This window comes from Aythya fuligula, chromosome 9 (genome assembly GCF_009819795.1).
Source record: "Aythya fuligula isolate bAytFul2 chromosome 9, bAytFul2.pri, whole genome shotgun sequence".
NCBI lineage: Eukaryota > Metazoa > Chordata > Aves > Anseriformes > Anatidae > Aythya > Aythya fuligula.
In genome coordinates, this window is record NC_045567.1 from 23,022,556 (window position 1) to 23,038,810 (window position 16,255).

A 16,255-nucleotide genomic window follows, 5' to 3' on the forward strand; every position below is an offset into this window, starting at 1 on the left:
GTATTTTTATACTTATACAAAGAAGAATTTGTTTGTAACAAATGGAGAAAGAAAAACTCTGCTAATTAAATTCACCACAGAACTCTTCTGCTGCCCCGTGCTGTAGATTAGGAGTTTAGCTGGGACATTCACAACGTGTTCCATATTATTTGCTGAGTAACAGCTCTCTGGGTATTCAGAATTTATGCAAGACTTTAGATTTTGCTTAGAACTTCTTTAAAAAGCTCTGCATTATTTTAAAGGGAGAACACTATGGTAATATAAGGGTTTGCCTTTGCAGCGATTGTTTGAAGGACACTCTCCAGAACAAGTGAAGATAAGCAAGCAGGCTCATAAAAATACCAAAAAATCTTTGGAATTTGTAGAGCTCTGATTCTCATTCCAATAATAAGCAATAGGAAACAAAGAGGAGAAGAAGAAGACGCATTTTTCTGAGAAAAGAGTGTTAGTAATGTGTGAACTGAGAAAACAGCTCTTCTGTTTGTGTGGACGCAGAGCCAAGGTCAGGCTGGCCTCTCAGTTACCCTCCAATCCCAGTAACTCAAGAAGCTGCAGGTTTTCTTAAAGTCCTTTCAAGCAGAGATCAGTTAGCTCCACAGCTCCTTTCTGGAGTGGTTTCTGCCCCCTCCATGTGCTGTGAAAGCCAGCTGCAGCATTCTTTCTTCGACACAGCCCTGTCAGGGACAACCCTGGCTGCCCTCCTCCAGCCCTTTGGTCTTACACTGAGAACAGGAACAGCACGTCTCAACATGCACAGGGACACCTGGGGACCCTCAAGTCCCTGCTTGAGCTATCACATCATCCCCATGGGCACTACCCCTGCTTCAGTCTGATACAGCAGGAGCGGAAGAAATAAAAATAAGATTTAGTATTCCTAAGGTGCCATATGCACAGTGTGAATACCATATGAGTGTTAAAATCAGAGAGAAGAGGAAGTTGTGCAGGTCCTTTATTTAAGAAGTGGTAAGTGGACCTTTCTGTGACTCTGCCTGTCCTCCCAGCCAAGGCAGTGCTGTGGCATGGCCTGCCCTGATGGGCCTTGGCCCTCCCACTGCGGGGGAAGTCCCAGTACTGGGAGACCTGGCCTTGCCAACAGAAATGTGCTATCACTACTGCAGGAAAGGCCTGGTAGTGATTATTTTCTCTCTCTCTCTCTCTCTCTCTCTATTTATTTATTTATTTTTATTTTTATTTTTATTTTTTAATATAGCTAAAGCAGGCAAGAAACAAACAAGCAAACAAAACAAAAAATCAATTTTATCAAAGATGAATATGGAAACAAAATTTTGCTAGCCACTAATATGTCGCATTATGTGCAGATCAGGTATATCGTTGTCAGAATTGTTAAGTTAATCATTTGTTCTGTGGTCTGTGGTCACGGTCAGCCCTGCTGTGGGCAGGAATGCTCATCTCTGCTGTCAGTTCTGACAGGGCCTCAGCCTCTCCTTGGCCTTCTGCTGTCTGCAAGGTTGTGGTAAAGGGGTAAATATTGACCAAGCTGAAAACAGAGGAAAACAGAAGCAAGGAGAACTTTGACTGTCAGAACATGCATTGAATTGAACTTATCACAAAATTTTCCAGACGGGCAGAATATTCATCATTCACAAATTGTCTGTATGCAGCCTGGGCCCAGTTCCCTTGATATTTATGTATTCCCATTTCTCTACATCTTGATAGATTCATTTCTGCCTACCTTTCATGCATTTCAATTTCCATAACATTTTTACATTATATATAAGCTATTCATAGTCTGCAGCAGGATAGCTAGATCAAGAAAAGAACAAGATTATCCTTGTTACTCCTCAAAACCAACAGAAATAACATTTCTCTCTCTCTCTCTCTTTTTTTTTTTTTTTTTTTTTTTTTTTTTTTTTCTTTATCGTGGACTGACAATGTAAGATAAAAACAGAAACACAGCAAGTATATTCATTTTTCTCTCTCTTAAAGCTAGATAGAGTTCTTATGAAAAGTCCTCAATGCCTTCTAGCTGGTGGAGCAGTTTTGTCTAAAATATATTGGAGACACTTGTTACCATTAAAGGGAAAAAGAAAAAGCAAAGGCAGCAATAAAAATGCTGACAATAACATAGTGCCTTAGTCCACTGAGATTTGGCAATAATCAATATCTGGAGCCCTCTCTAAAAATACTTTGGTTTTTGGCAGCTTTAAAAATGTTACTTCCTATAGGTTTAGATCTTGTCTAAGATTTAGGCAAGTTGAAAAAATAAAAAAAAAAATTTTTTTTGAAAAATTACTGAAAGAACAATGAATATTTAAATCTTAGAAATTAACAGAATGCCTCCAGCTGGGCATGAACAGACAACATTCTAGATCTGCAATAGCACAGAAAATCAACAGGATGGAATCCATGGTTATTCCTGCTGCAAATGTAGTATCAGTTGTTCTATCTTAAGGCAAGAAGCAAAGTTTATTGCAAACACTATGACCTTCCTTTTTCACAGCTGTATGAACAAGGGGTGTCTCCACTGAAACCTAGAAAATTATTTTTACAGAAATGATATTTCTGTAATTAAAAAAGTGTTAAACTTCAGTAGGTCTGTTGAAGTACAACATTGCAACATGTTTGTTTTATTTCCTGTTTGGTACAAAGGGTCAGAGAGCATCATCATAGATGTCTAATGTCCTCGATTAAGTACAACTAACTAGTAAGCGAATCTAAACAGTACTTTTTTGAATTACTATAATTTAATCATTGTTTATAAAAGAAATTTGAAACATTTAGACTAATTTATCAGTTGTGGTACAAACATTTCCCTTCATCCTTTCGAGCCTCAATATAATCTTCACTTTTGGAGTACTGGAAACTTTTCTTTGCTATATTTCCCCATAGGGAATCTATGAAGATCTGCATGGGATCTTTCTTCCTCTTAAGAACACTTAATAAGTATTTCTAGGATCTCCCCCTGCACCCTTACAGAGCTCCCTTATAGATATGATGAGAATGATTTTGCAGGTGAGTTGCAAAACTGTTCAAGGAGCACTTGAACAGAAAATAATTTAAAATACTACAAGCTGTTGACATCTGAATGAAAAGCTTTATACCTCTAAACCAGATTGGGAAAGGGGAAAGGAAAAACATTCCTTTTGAGTCGGTGTGTGTGTGTGTGTTTTGTCTTGTTTGTTAGGTTGGTTTGTTTTTTAATCTTTAGTAAAATTATGTTTAATCAAGAAGAAGAAGAGATGACATATGATTTCCTCTTCTTTTGTGAAGTACCCAGAGCTAAGTTTCTTCCTACTGAATGCACTAGCTGTCCCTATGTATTTTCATATTTCTCTTTATAATTGTTTATAAAATTTATCTAAATTAGACTTGTTTTAAACAGTGTTTGAGAATGGTGTGCTAAACCTCCTCAACAGGGTTTTGGGTGAGCTCATGAATTGTCCAAGCAGAGTTTATTGCAGGAATTGCAGGCTGAAAGTGTCTTGTCTTCATGTTCATTAGTGCAAAATACCATGTATATTCGAATGATGATGATGATAAAACTTTGATGACAAATGCAGGATAGGAAACTTAGGTGAAAGTAGCTTTAAATTACAAAAAGAGGAATGTAGGAAGAAAGACATGGTTATTTGATCCTATAAAACATGATGTTCTTTTTCATACTTATATGGAACAGCAACAGTTTTTAATATTCAGCAATTCACTTGATGGTTGTCAAACATTCCAAAATAACCAATCCAAAATCCCTAAATGAAACATCTGTGTATAGTTCTTTAGTGCACGGATAGTCACAAAGATACAAAACATGATGGGAAAACAGGAACCATTAGCCATCAGAACAATCTATTTCATGTTAATGCTTCAGTTGCATGACAGGATACTGATATCTTTGCTTCAGATAATGTTGTTTTACATTTATATTAAATATTTATTTACATCAGATAAATGTAAGTAATATGGACAGTGAAGACAATGAAGGCAACAGATTGGTACTTTCCATATTTTTTAATGCAGCTGTTTTTTACCCCCCCACCCCCCATTTTTTTAGACTTTAAGGATGGAAGGTGAAGAAACATGGGGTTTTTGGGAAAACAAAGTTCCCTTTAAACTTTTTTCCCACTACTTCCCATATGACAGTGATCTTCTTTTGGTTGTAATGTTATTTAGTTGTAACATAACTTATTCTGGCAGTAATGCCAGGTCACTTGTCTCAAGGGCCATATACTTCCTAAGATGCTGCATACAATAAATACTAAATAAATAAATAGCCTAGGTATAGGTTATACTAAGCACAGAAAAGCTGTCCTATGTATACCCTACAGTTGCCTCTAGCTGGCAGAAGTCTAAGAAAATAGGTCCTTTTTAATGTCTTGATATCTATTTCCAAAGTCAACCTGGCAACACTGGAAAAGAACACAAAAGTTGAAAGATTAAAAATAATATGTTAAAAAATACTACTAATAAATAATTGAACTTCCATTTCAAACACATGAGTTCTGCGAAAGAATTTGTCTTCATGGCTCAATCCCAGCACATTTAGGAGAAATTCTGGATTGCATCCTCCTCTCTAGACCACCTCTCCTGAACAGCTTTGGAGATTTACAATTAAAGTGAGCATTTAAAGTGCCTGCAGCTCATTTGGGAAAGAGAATGAGAGGGGGAAGTGAAAAAGTATTACTCAGTTGGGGATTGTGTGTTCATGCATAGATAAATTCTTTTAACAAAAAATTAATTGGCGTAGAGTTACACTAAACAAAATGAATAATAACAGGGTTTATGAGGCCAACAAGCACCAAGTGGCAACTACTGTTTATTGATATTTCCTAAAAACTCCTAAAATCACGTGTTTTATTGCAAGATAAAATGCAGAAGATGCCATAATTGCTACTTTTAAAAGAGATATGGGAAGCACTTTGCCGCCAATTTGTCAGAAATGTGAGCTATATAACTATATAGCTACAGTTACCATGGTTGCCATCTTTACAGTGGATGCTCTCACACTGGCAAGCAGAAGAGGGACAAGCTGCTAAATAGTAAAAAATTCCCTCCACATCAGGGAACATCATGAGAGGCTGCTGGCTCCAAGCAGCTGTAATGGAGCGGGCACGTCTTCACCTGCACAGGTGCACCTGGTGGGGAAGGGGTGAAGGGCCAGTGATGGAGGATCCATGATGTCCATGGATGTTTGAGTAGCTGCAGTGTGGGTGTTGTGTGTAGACCGATTTATGAGTTGTGCGTCTCATGCAAATCCTTTGGAAAGGTTTTTTGAACTTGACTCTACTGTTTCTGCAGTCTGGATGATCTCTAAAAAAGTCTCTTTTGTGCTTTCACATATAAACTCAGTGAGTTTTCAAGTCTCATTGCATTCGAATTGTTTTATATATATATATATATATATATTATTATTTGTTTGTTTGTTTTGTTTTGTGTTTTTTTTTTTTTTCCTTTCATCACTTGTGAATTTGCTAAGTAAAAAAATAAGCTTATTCAACTGTACCCAAGACACTTCAAAATGTAATTGTTGTCCACTTGACATCAGAGAGACTGTTCAGTGAAAGACAGCAAATAAATAAATAAATAATGGTTTTATAAAATCCACTGAGATTAATAAGATTGATTGACTTTGTCATATACTTAGTTATACCAAAATATTTGTAAGCTTTGCAGAAGATATGCTAAAACCAATTGTTATTCTAATACATTCCCGGAGGTAGGCTGTTTTCCAAAATAGAAGTACAATTAATCATTATCAGCATAAAGAAGCTACTGATATTGTACATTAAAAATATGTTAATGTTAATAAATAAACACTCTAATGTTGATCTATTGAATGAAATGTGGTGAATAAATTGTGCCTTACCTAAGGAGCAAATTTACCAACTCATGGATACAGCACACTATTTCGGATAAAACTAACATTCTTAGCGAATGGAAAATGTTTTCCTGAGATGATATTTTCACCATCATCCTTTATCTTCTTTCAAAAAAACAAGTGAAAGGCTCTGTGTACAAGGAAGAACCAAAGATTCAGCTTTGGAAGAAATATTACTGGATGATTAGCAATGAGAAACAGTGTAACAGTATCGTGTGTCTTTACTGTACAAAAATACATTTCTCATAATAACTTTAATAAATTTACATAGGACTGTTTATAGGGATAATTCTGAGTAAAATGGTTATTTGGGATTGTTCACCTTTATCTCTGTCTTTCCCTAGCAGCTATATCATTCTGCCTGATTAATTTGAGCATGTATATACTTCTAGTCCCTGCACAATCACTCTTTTTATCTACAAAACAGGTTTCCTGAACACCGATAATTTCAGAATTGTTTCTTCACACATTTGTCTCCGTAAAACATTAGTCAGACACCAATAGCATCTATGCTAAAAAATGAGTGCTGAAGACCAAGCAGTACCAAAACAAGCTTATTTGAATACAACACTTAGCAGAACATTTGCCATTCATTTAATGGTGCTTTCAAGGGTCTTGGTTCCATGATGCCACCATGACTCATTACTACATTTGTGGTGTAATGATATTAAATGACGTTGAAATGTTCATTTAGCATGAGCACTTAAACAAATCCACAAATTCAAGACGAGTCACAGATGGAGCTAAAAAGATAGAGGGGAGGAACCTCAGATGAAATAAAACAGATGCTGATTTTTACACTTAGCTAGTTCTAAGAGATTATTTTTTGATTTCTGAGCAGTTTCTGTAATCCTTATATTTAAAATGTCTCCTTACCCTTTTCCTTCCCAGTCACACTTGTGATTTCTTTTTAAATAGACATAGATAAACTGCATGTTCTAAAAACTCAAAGCAATGGTGAAAAAAGCTAAGGGTGGGTTTTGTTTTAGCAGTTTATCCTTGTGTAATAAGGTTGAGAAACAGGATTTATCAGATAAGCTCTTGTCGGCTCCTATTTGATTGCTGGGTTGCATGTGACATGGAAAGATTGGACAGTTTTTTAGTAATCAGGTTTGTCACAATTTTGTGGAAGGATTTGCAGTCTCTGGCTGTGATGCTGATGAGTGCTATAGATGCCAAAGGGTTCTGGCTTTGCATCCATTATACACAGAGACAATGTTTGGTTTTGAAATAATTTCTGTGCTTTGTGCATAATCTCATGACATGGAGAAGATTGGAGGTTCAAAAGCCTCTATTTTCTTTTATTACTTTTATTTAAGGCCAGAAATTTTGTATGACCAGAAAAATTCTTAAGCCACAGTAGGGTCCATGGTTAAAAGCACCATGAAAAAAAAAAAAAAAAAACAAAACAATATTTTCCAAAGTTTTTTAACATACTTAAAACATAAGAAAGAAAATTAAGTAGGTGATGGGCAAGATCAGTAATATCACGCAAATACATCAGTTTAAATCTCAGTAGTTGGGCAGCAGTGGTTTCTGCTGCAAAATACAATAATACGTCATTCGGTGACATTTTGAAAAGTGCTGGATGGAAAACAGTCTCTGTGCTTTTGCCAGATTTTATTTTATGTAGGCCTATTTCTGATTTTGCTGACTATATATTAAGCAGTGTTGACAGATAAATACTGATGTTTTATTTTCGTGGAGATTATAGAGTGGCATGCTCTAAGGTCTGGTGAAGTAGATTACTTAAACCACTATTACTTCTACTGGATTTTTATTATTATTTGGATTTTCCAGAATCATCATCTTGCTTCGGCTGTCCTTTCCCTTCTGTCAACCCTGGCAAAAAAACTGATAGCCAGGTGACTTGCCTGTATAAAATAACTTTTTCACTTCCTAGGCTGTTATTTCATTCCAACTTTATGGTTAAGAAGAACAAAGCAGTTTGGGCCACAGACACCTGTCTGTGACCACTGCACAGCAACACAACAGAGATTGTTTCTTGATGCCTTTTCATGAGCTGGATAAAACTCTTACACTTCTTATCAGCTTGACTCCTACTCTTTACAGATAAAGTGAAATAATTAGTTGCTACAAACTAATGTTGTTTGCCCTTTTAGAGGAAGGCCAGTTATGATTTTTTTTTTTTTCCACAGATATTTTTTGAAAAACTGCATAATGAGGTGGGCATAGACCCCCTTTGAGAAACTTAGTTCTGCCAGTGGCTTTCTTACTGCCTTTTGCTTTGTTGGTCCTTTTGGATTCCACCTGAGAAGTGAAAGTATCGTGCCCAAACACTACGATAAAACTTTTCCCTGTGTTCTCCATGATGGAAATGTTAGTATTCTGACTAAATCCTCCAGATGAAATGGCTTTGAACTAAATGGATAAACATTTGAAATGTTCTTATCTGGTTAAGGAAGCTTTGACATAAATTTCAATAAGGAAAAGATAAAGCTCTAAGGCCATGTGTGTGTCTCTGTTTTCATCACAAAAACAATTTCCCCTCCAAGTCCCTGGTAACCATGATTATGTCACAGCCTTCTCTGCTGGGAACAGGCCCATGAGCTCCCAGGTGGCTGTGGAGTATTTGGTTAATTTAATGGCACTTTTTCTGAGTTCAGTTAAATTGATGGGGTGTGACCACGTTGTCCCTTCCATCAAAAGCTTGGTATTCAAGGACTATGATGAAGGACTTACCTCCAAACCAGAGAGTTGTATAGAGCCAAAAAAAAAAAGGGTAAATACAATAGCAGATGGTTTATATCAGCTTGACAGCATCGTTTTTGGCCAGCACCCAACACTACAAACTTCTGAGTTGGAAGTTGGAGCTGCTGTTGTTTGAAGTTAGGAGCAGAGGCTCGGGAGACTCTGTAGCTGATCCACACGTACGTGGCAGGGGCATCTGACAGCAAGTGAGAGCCATGGTCCAGTCAGGTCAGTGTCAAAAGAAGGTGAAGAATGACTTAAGAGCAGAGTCTATATTCAACTAGGGAGGCAGGAATGGTATTTGAAATGAAAATAGGAATGGACTGATCATGAAGGGGTGCCTAGAGAAGTTTCATTTACACTGACCTTTTGAGGAAAGGCTAGTTAGAGACCAGCTGCAATCATAGTCATACCAAAATCCGAAATTGTTTTAACTTACTGACCAAGCACATGCTTGTCCCAGGGTGGACAGGTTTTGAGCAGTCAAGGTCCTTGCATTAGATACAGCTAACAACATCCTCTGAAAAGAAAGGGATCTCTGGCAGATTTGATCTTTTTTAATTCTTAGTAGTTCATGGAGAGGATGAATATATTTCATTTAAGTTCTCTCACCAGAAATGGCTAGATAATAAAACCAACATAAAGGAAAACCAAGTTCAAGTGAAATATATACAAAAAGGGAAAGGGCAGTCTCAGATTTTTGAGCAAAGATTTTCATTGGAAAATAAGACTTTGTCTTCAGGTGTGAAGAGTCTTTTGCTGATCTGCCTCACACATATCTCATCACCAACATTGTACCAAAAACGTTGTCATCACTGAAGCTTCATTGAAGTTGGAGCTGTTTGTATTTTACCTACATTAATTTTGTCAGTCTTATGGAATAATTAAGTAAGAAGCTACATGGGAATTTAAAGGTATTCCATCTTGAATTGCAGATAATGGTGTTTTGCTCCCAAAGGAAAATGTCATCTTTCCTACAAGATTTTGAGGAGTGTTCTTCAGAAAACAACCAAATAAAACTCTCTCTCTCTCTCTCTCTCTCTCTCTTTTTTTTTTTTATTACTTTACTACTTTTTTTTTTTTTTTTTTTTTTCTTTACTAGTCTCTCATGAACAGCGTTCTGAACTAGCACTGATTATCCCTGGCTTTTATTTCTGGTTCTGCCACTGAGCAGGTTCTGCACCCCTTTGCCCACTTCCTGTTCTATTCTTTCTCTACTTTTTTTTTTCTTTTTTTTTTTTTTTTTGACTGCCAGCTCTCCAGGTCACCCTTGCAATTTATTTGCACAATTCCCAGTTTAACAGCACCATAATCTCAAATGAAGTTATAAGCTGTGACCGTCATGATAGCGAAGAATTGAAAATGAATTGAGCTTTCCTAAGTGATATTTCTTGGGTGAAGCAGAAGTAGCCAAATTTGTCTGCCACTGCTCCACAAAGGACACCCTAAAAATTAGACACAAGACAGTATAGGTAACATTTACAGTTCCAGAGCACAAATGTAATGTTATTGTTTTCAAATACATATGGAAATCAAGAACGAATTAGAACATACTGCTTGAAGTAGGAATGAGCCAGGTATTGTTGCCATTACCAGAGTTTATTTTCCAGCACTATGAACTTGGATCAGTAAATGACAGTTTGTTAAGGCTATTAGAATATGTACTACACTGCTGGATTCATGAATGCATTGTGTTACTATTAATTCCATTGCTGTGAATGCTCCTTTTCTTGTTTGATTTGTTTGTTTCTTTTTTTTTTTTTTTTTTTAGACTTGGCCAGCAATTAATTTTTTAATCAAGATTCAGATACAGTGTCACTACTGGTTCAGGTCTAATAATGAGCACTGCATGACTACCAAGAAAAATGGCTGTTTGCTTGCCTTTTTGTTCTTCTCCATTCATATTTGGCAGGTTAATATTGTGTATGCAAATTTTCATTTGGACTGTATTAGTGTACAATCCTAAAGTTAAAAAGCCAGAATGTTTTGAATTCCAGTAATCCTCAACTGTACTCAATACAATAGGCTTTCTAGTTATACATTAAGTAATTATCTCTGTGCAGCACTCTAGGTGAATTTCAACACAAGCACTCTAATAATGTAATTAAAAATGTATAAAGGAATTAAAAATGAATTAAAAGATCATACAAAAACTTTCAAATCTGGACTAGATTTACGCCCCTCAGTTTTAAAGGACCTGCAGTCAGAAGATTAAGAATGTTTGGGATGCCACAAAGACTTCATGCAAAATAATGTAAGCTTCAAATCAAGCAAAAATTAATAAAAATTCTTCAAATCTCCTGGGGTCTCATGCCCTGAAAGGCCACTTTTACTTTGCAAATAGAGATACCATGCAAACAAATTTTGCTGACAACAATGATTGACACTATTTAACAGACAGTTGAAGGTGGTAAGAAATTTGAATATTTTGTACCTGAGGTGGATTCCTAGTGTAGGAGGGGATTCAGATGTTGATTTGCCTCAATGCAGGATAGTTTTGTGCGCAGGCAGGCAGCCAGGTTGACGTAGCACCCAGCAAAGCTGGCCCTGCCCATGCTTCCCATCACTTCCAGCTCTGCAGATATTCCCCCCCACCCCCCACCTAAACAAGCTGGAGCCCTGACACACTCCAAGCATGCAGAAAAGCACGATGTTATGTTTCATCCTGCTTTTTACACAATCTTCTGCTCCTGCTCTGCTCTCCTCCAGGCAATTCTCAGCCACACATGGAGCAGGGACAGCCCTGGGGCACCCCACATCCTGCAGACAGCTCTGGGGAGCACAGGCATAACAGGCTCTCTTGTCCTCCTGCATATCCTTCCCAGCAGGCATGGATGGAAGCAGAGACATGGCTTTGACCTGGAAGCACATTTGGTGCCAGCAGAGACCATGAGGAGAGGGCTTGCTGCTTTCCTTGACACTGATTGCCAGGGAAGCCTATGGAAAATAAATAAATGAGGATAGGTCAACTGTGTTAAAGGATCTATTTTTAATTAGAATATTATCAAATATGTTCCTAAAGTAAACACAATGACCAGTTTCCTCCCTTTGTAATCTGCAGTAGCTCAGACACATTTGGTTTGAAGAAAACGAACAAGCTATTTTTTAGTTCTGCCAGGCTCCTGTCTCAGGGCTATATATTTCCCTTCAGTGCTGTGTGTGCTGCATTGTGAATTGAGGACAGTAAAGGACCGTGTAAAGGACCACGTATACAAACAGTTGGATTTACTGAGAAACTGCCAATAATATCAAACATCTGTAATGAAACACTGAAGTCAAAATGCACTCCTAACTGATGTGTTCATGGAGAAGAACGTGGATAGTATAGAATATTATTTACCATCCTGGACATATTAGTTTTTCTGTTGCTGCTCCCTTCCTTCAGGTATCTCTGTGAATCCACTGGTTATTGTGTTTATTTGTTTGCTCATCCTTCTGAGATATTTTCAGGACGGTCTGCCCCTTCTCTCTGCTTTTGTTTCTACTCTGACTTTCTAAGGTACCTGGCATATTCAGGCAGAACGTCTTACTATGGTTTTGGTGCATTGGTACACCTAGTTGGATTAGGATCATTGTGATGTGATACACTTAATCAGTAATCTAATTAAGAAGAATATAGGGACACCAACTCCAAAGTACTTAGTGCAAGTCAATACTTCTCTAGCAGATCTTTCTGTGTAGAGTCACCCAGTGTGGACTCGGTGCTAGGTGGCCCTCAGCAGTGTTTCTCCTGGACATTGGCAACCCACCCTTCATGCACAGTTTTTCCTGCTTGTACTCTCTTTGAAGAGTCCGTGACCTCTTTTATGCTTCCTTTCCTATTTAGACAGACCCCTGGGTGTATGAAATACAAGTCATTTAATAGATAGCAGATAGGCTTCTAACCTTAGGGAATCAATCCTAGCCATGCAAGATGATCTATTCCTCATGTTAAATTCACCCTGAGGAGAAAAGCCCTACAAATCCTCCCAAATCACTTCCTAATCTGATAAAATGTTCCTGTCACGGACTTGATTTTGTGTCTTAGCTAGTAAAGAGTGCTCCAGATGGAAAGCATTGCTAAATTGGCTTACTTAGAATAATGACAGTGATAATGAGACCTTGGCTCACCTGGAGGAGAATGCTCCAGTGCAAAGATGTGGCAGAAACAAGCAGTGAAATCTTGGAGCAATTTTATGTTATATATATACATACGATGACCTTTAAAGACTTTGACTATTAGGGAGAAGTTATGTAGCTAAGCAAGCAGGGAAAACATATGAATCTGAAGAATTTTCCTCTGGAAATAGCTAATACATTACAGGCAAAATAGGCCCACCACTTTTCAGCACGTTATTCTGACCATGTTTCCATTTTGTAGCTAGGTAAAAATCAGCCTGCCATGCATTAAAACAAAGTGTGAGATAAATCTTCTTCATCAGGAAAATAGCAGTGTTATTGTGCAGGCAAAAATGAATCTGTTCTGAAGACGATAAAATTGACTGAAGCACAAAGTAGTTTGACAAGCCTTGCTGTCAAAGGGTAAGGCCTGTCCGAGTGTAAGACATAGGATAAAACTTGAAAGAATAAAACGGGGTTATGCAAAGAGGGTTTATTTTAAAGCTGTGCAAAATATTTTGGTATCAAATAGATAACGAGATCTGTAAAAGGGTGTAAGTGGTGTTAGATTTATCAGTAAAATGCTGAAGTAAGAGAAGATGTGTTTGGATGTCCTGGAGAAGACGCTTGAATGAGGAAAAACTAGGTTCTGACATTGCCAGCATTTAAATAACTCTAACCATGAAATATCAAAGAGGCAATTGTAGATACCAGGCCATGAAGACATGAAAAGCTGATGTGGATAGAGAGAGACTTGGGGATGATCAGAAGTAGAAATGTAAGCAGAGCTCTGTTATTAGCTGTGTTCAGTTTGTCTGGGCAAAGAAGTGGCAGACAAGAGGCTGCAGGAGCTGGCTCAACCAAACAAGGAAGGGAAAATAAAAACAAAACAAAAGGTGGAAGAAATTGGGCTAAAGGAAGCCTGCTGATGATGCGTTACCTTATACTTGAAGGATTTTTTACCTCAGAGATAGTTCTTCAAAGTCATCTTCAGCATTTCTTCCATTCTTACATGGAAGAATGATCATTTACATTTTTACTATTTAGTATTTTTAAAAGAAAAACAGTAGTGAACTGCACATTGCTCTGGACTGACTTTCTGACCTTTTCAGCACTTTTTTCATGGTGCTTAATATCAAATTAAAAAGTGGCTCTTACTTTGCCAAAATCAATGGATTTCTGAGGTATTTCTTTGGACTGTTCCAAATTGTGTAATAGAAAAAATATTCTTGTGCACCATGCATACTGCTATGTCATTTCCTAAGTTTAATTCAGTGAGAATTCAGAATTCTTGTCCAGCTGAATGGCTAGGAAAAATCATGGGAAAAAAAGCTCTAATTTCAAACATTTGAATTCTTTTTTTTTTTTTTTTTTTTTTTTTTTTTTTTTCTGATATCTACTATGTGTTCAAGAGTATAGTTGCTGGGTGCCTTTACAGGCTGAGCACGCTGCCCTTTCCCCAGCAGAACTCTTTGTCTCCCACTGAAGCTAGGTTATATTTATACATGAGTTTGTGCCGGACATGCTCCCAGTGCAGAGAACTTCTTCCTTTCTCTCAAGTAACAGCATTTCATGACTTCACATCCCGAGCTCGCTGCTTGCAGATAACTCAGCTAGATGAGTCACGATTATGCAAAGATATTGAACCTGCTGCCTGCAACTTTTATTTGTACACCAGGCATCATTTCAACTTTATTGCTCCCATTTGCTTTCTATCTCTAATAACAGGCCTGCCTGCAAAACTGACAGAATCCGTTAAAACACACAGTTCATTAGTTCTGTTTTGAAAAGCATTGTAAACACTGAAAATACATCTCAGACATAGATGTCTGGAATTGATAATGAAATTATGGTTCATTTTAGGGCAGAGGGAATCATAAAACAGCTGTGAATGTGGAACTTCACTCCCTGGCTTCTGCGATATTAAGAAAGTTCTCGGATAGAGTGCCATTAATTAGGAGTGGCTTCCTTTTTGCTTTCTCTGTAGAAGCCTCTCAGAAGCAGGACTGTTTATCCCAGTGTTACTATCCTTTTTCCCTCTTTCAGCTTTAAAAGCAAGGCAGTTTATATTGGATGACAGCCTGAGAACAGCGCTACAGCCTCAATGTGTTATAAGAAATTAATTGCCACAGGTTGCTGCATAGTTTTCTGTATGTTTCTACACAATACCATGTATTTGATATTCCTGGTTTGGAATACAGGAGAAGTATACAAACAAATTTAGACTCAGCTAACAAAAACCTAGAGAGAAATGAATCATTACTTAAACATATAATTTACAAAATGTTGGTATTTCACCTACTCAAAATGCAGTCTTTGTGTTTTGTCATTTTGGAGAACAAGTCTAAGATAAAATGAGCTTTACTGCATTTGCTGCTAGAAAGGCTTTTTTTCTTTCTAAGATTCTTGGAGAAATAGGAAAAGATTGTTAACATGACCAAGTCAAAATTCATTTTTAGATACATATGAACTTTAGTAGAGAGAAGTTATCATATTCTATTCTCTCATCAGGAGGTTTCCTCATTAGTCATATCAAAGAGTTTATGAAAGGGAAGATCTCTTCTGACTGCTTTCTACATCATTTTTAACCTAGATTTATAAACCTCAATAGACGAAATTAAGCTTGCATGCTCATCCCTCTGTTTATTTTCTATCTGTACTAGTGCCTTTTTAAACCATTAAACATTTATAATGAAAATTAACAAAGAGACAGGGTTCACAAAGTTTTTTAGCTCCTTCAGATTTCATAAAAGCAGAAGCTGGAGCAGAGGGGAATTATTAGTGCCTGCACTGAGAATGAAGATGGCCCTTTATTAGACATCAGAGAGTCCAGGTGGGTGTAAAATCTCACCTTTACAAGCTCAGCTGCTCGTTGCAGACTCCTGACCAATGTCAGGAAGGATGGATTTTAGCCTGGTGTTGTTACAGTTCAGTTAACATTCCAGGAGGGGAACAAATCTCTGTCTGTAGCTGAGTGTACTGGTGTACCTGCAGAGCCTGCTGGGCCTTCGCCCTGAGCTGAACAGGAGCCCCCATAGGGTTGCCTTGGGCTTTTCCTGAGAGACTCCCACTGAGAAGGGATGTCAAACATGACTCAGGGGCTTTTGCCTACTGAGGAATTTGGGTAAATGAAAGTATCCAAAAGCAGCCTCAAAGTACTTCTGAGACCACGTCTTCACACTTTACCATGTTTGGCTACTTACTGCCTTCGTGTGAATTCCTGTAAGTAAACTACTTACAATAGTTTCATTTCAGTACTAAAAAGTTGACAAAAACGTGTCTTGAGTGCTTTTGAGTCTAGAGATTGCTTTTCCATATATCTTTTCAGTGAAAAACATAGATTCCATGATCTTGAATTCCACTGAAGGAATGTTAAATCCTTCTCTTCACATGAAGACTTCCATGTGTATTCATGATACAGGGCCACCACAGAAATAAGCACTTGGTCTCTACTCATCCTATCTTATGCTTCCCAAATCCCTTTTCCTAACAAGTTAAAGTGTCTTACAACAGTCTCAGAACAGCCAAACTGGAAATGTCTGTTTTTCTGAGGATGGAAAGGAAGTGTCTGTGAATCTAGATTTATGTGAAATTGCCTGGATTGCTAAAATG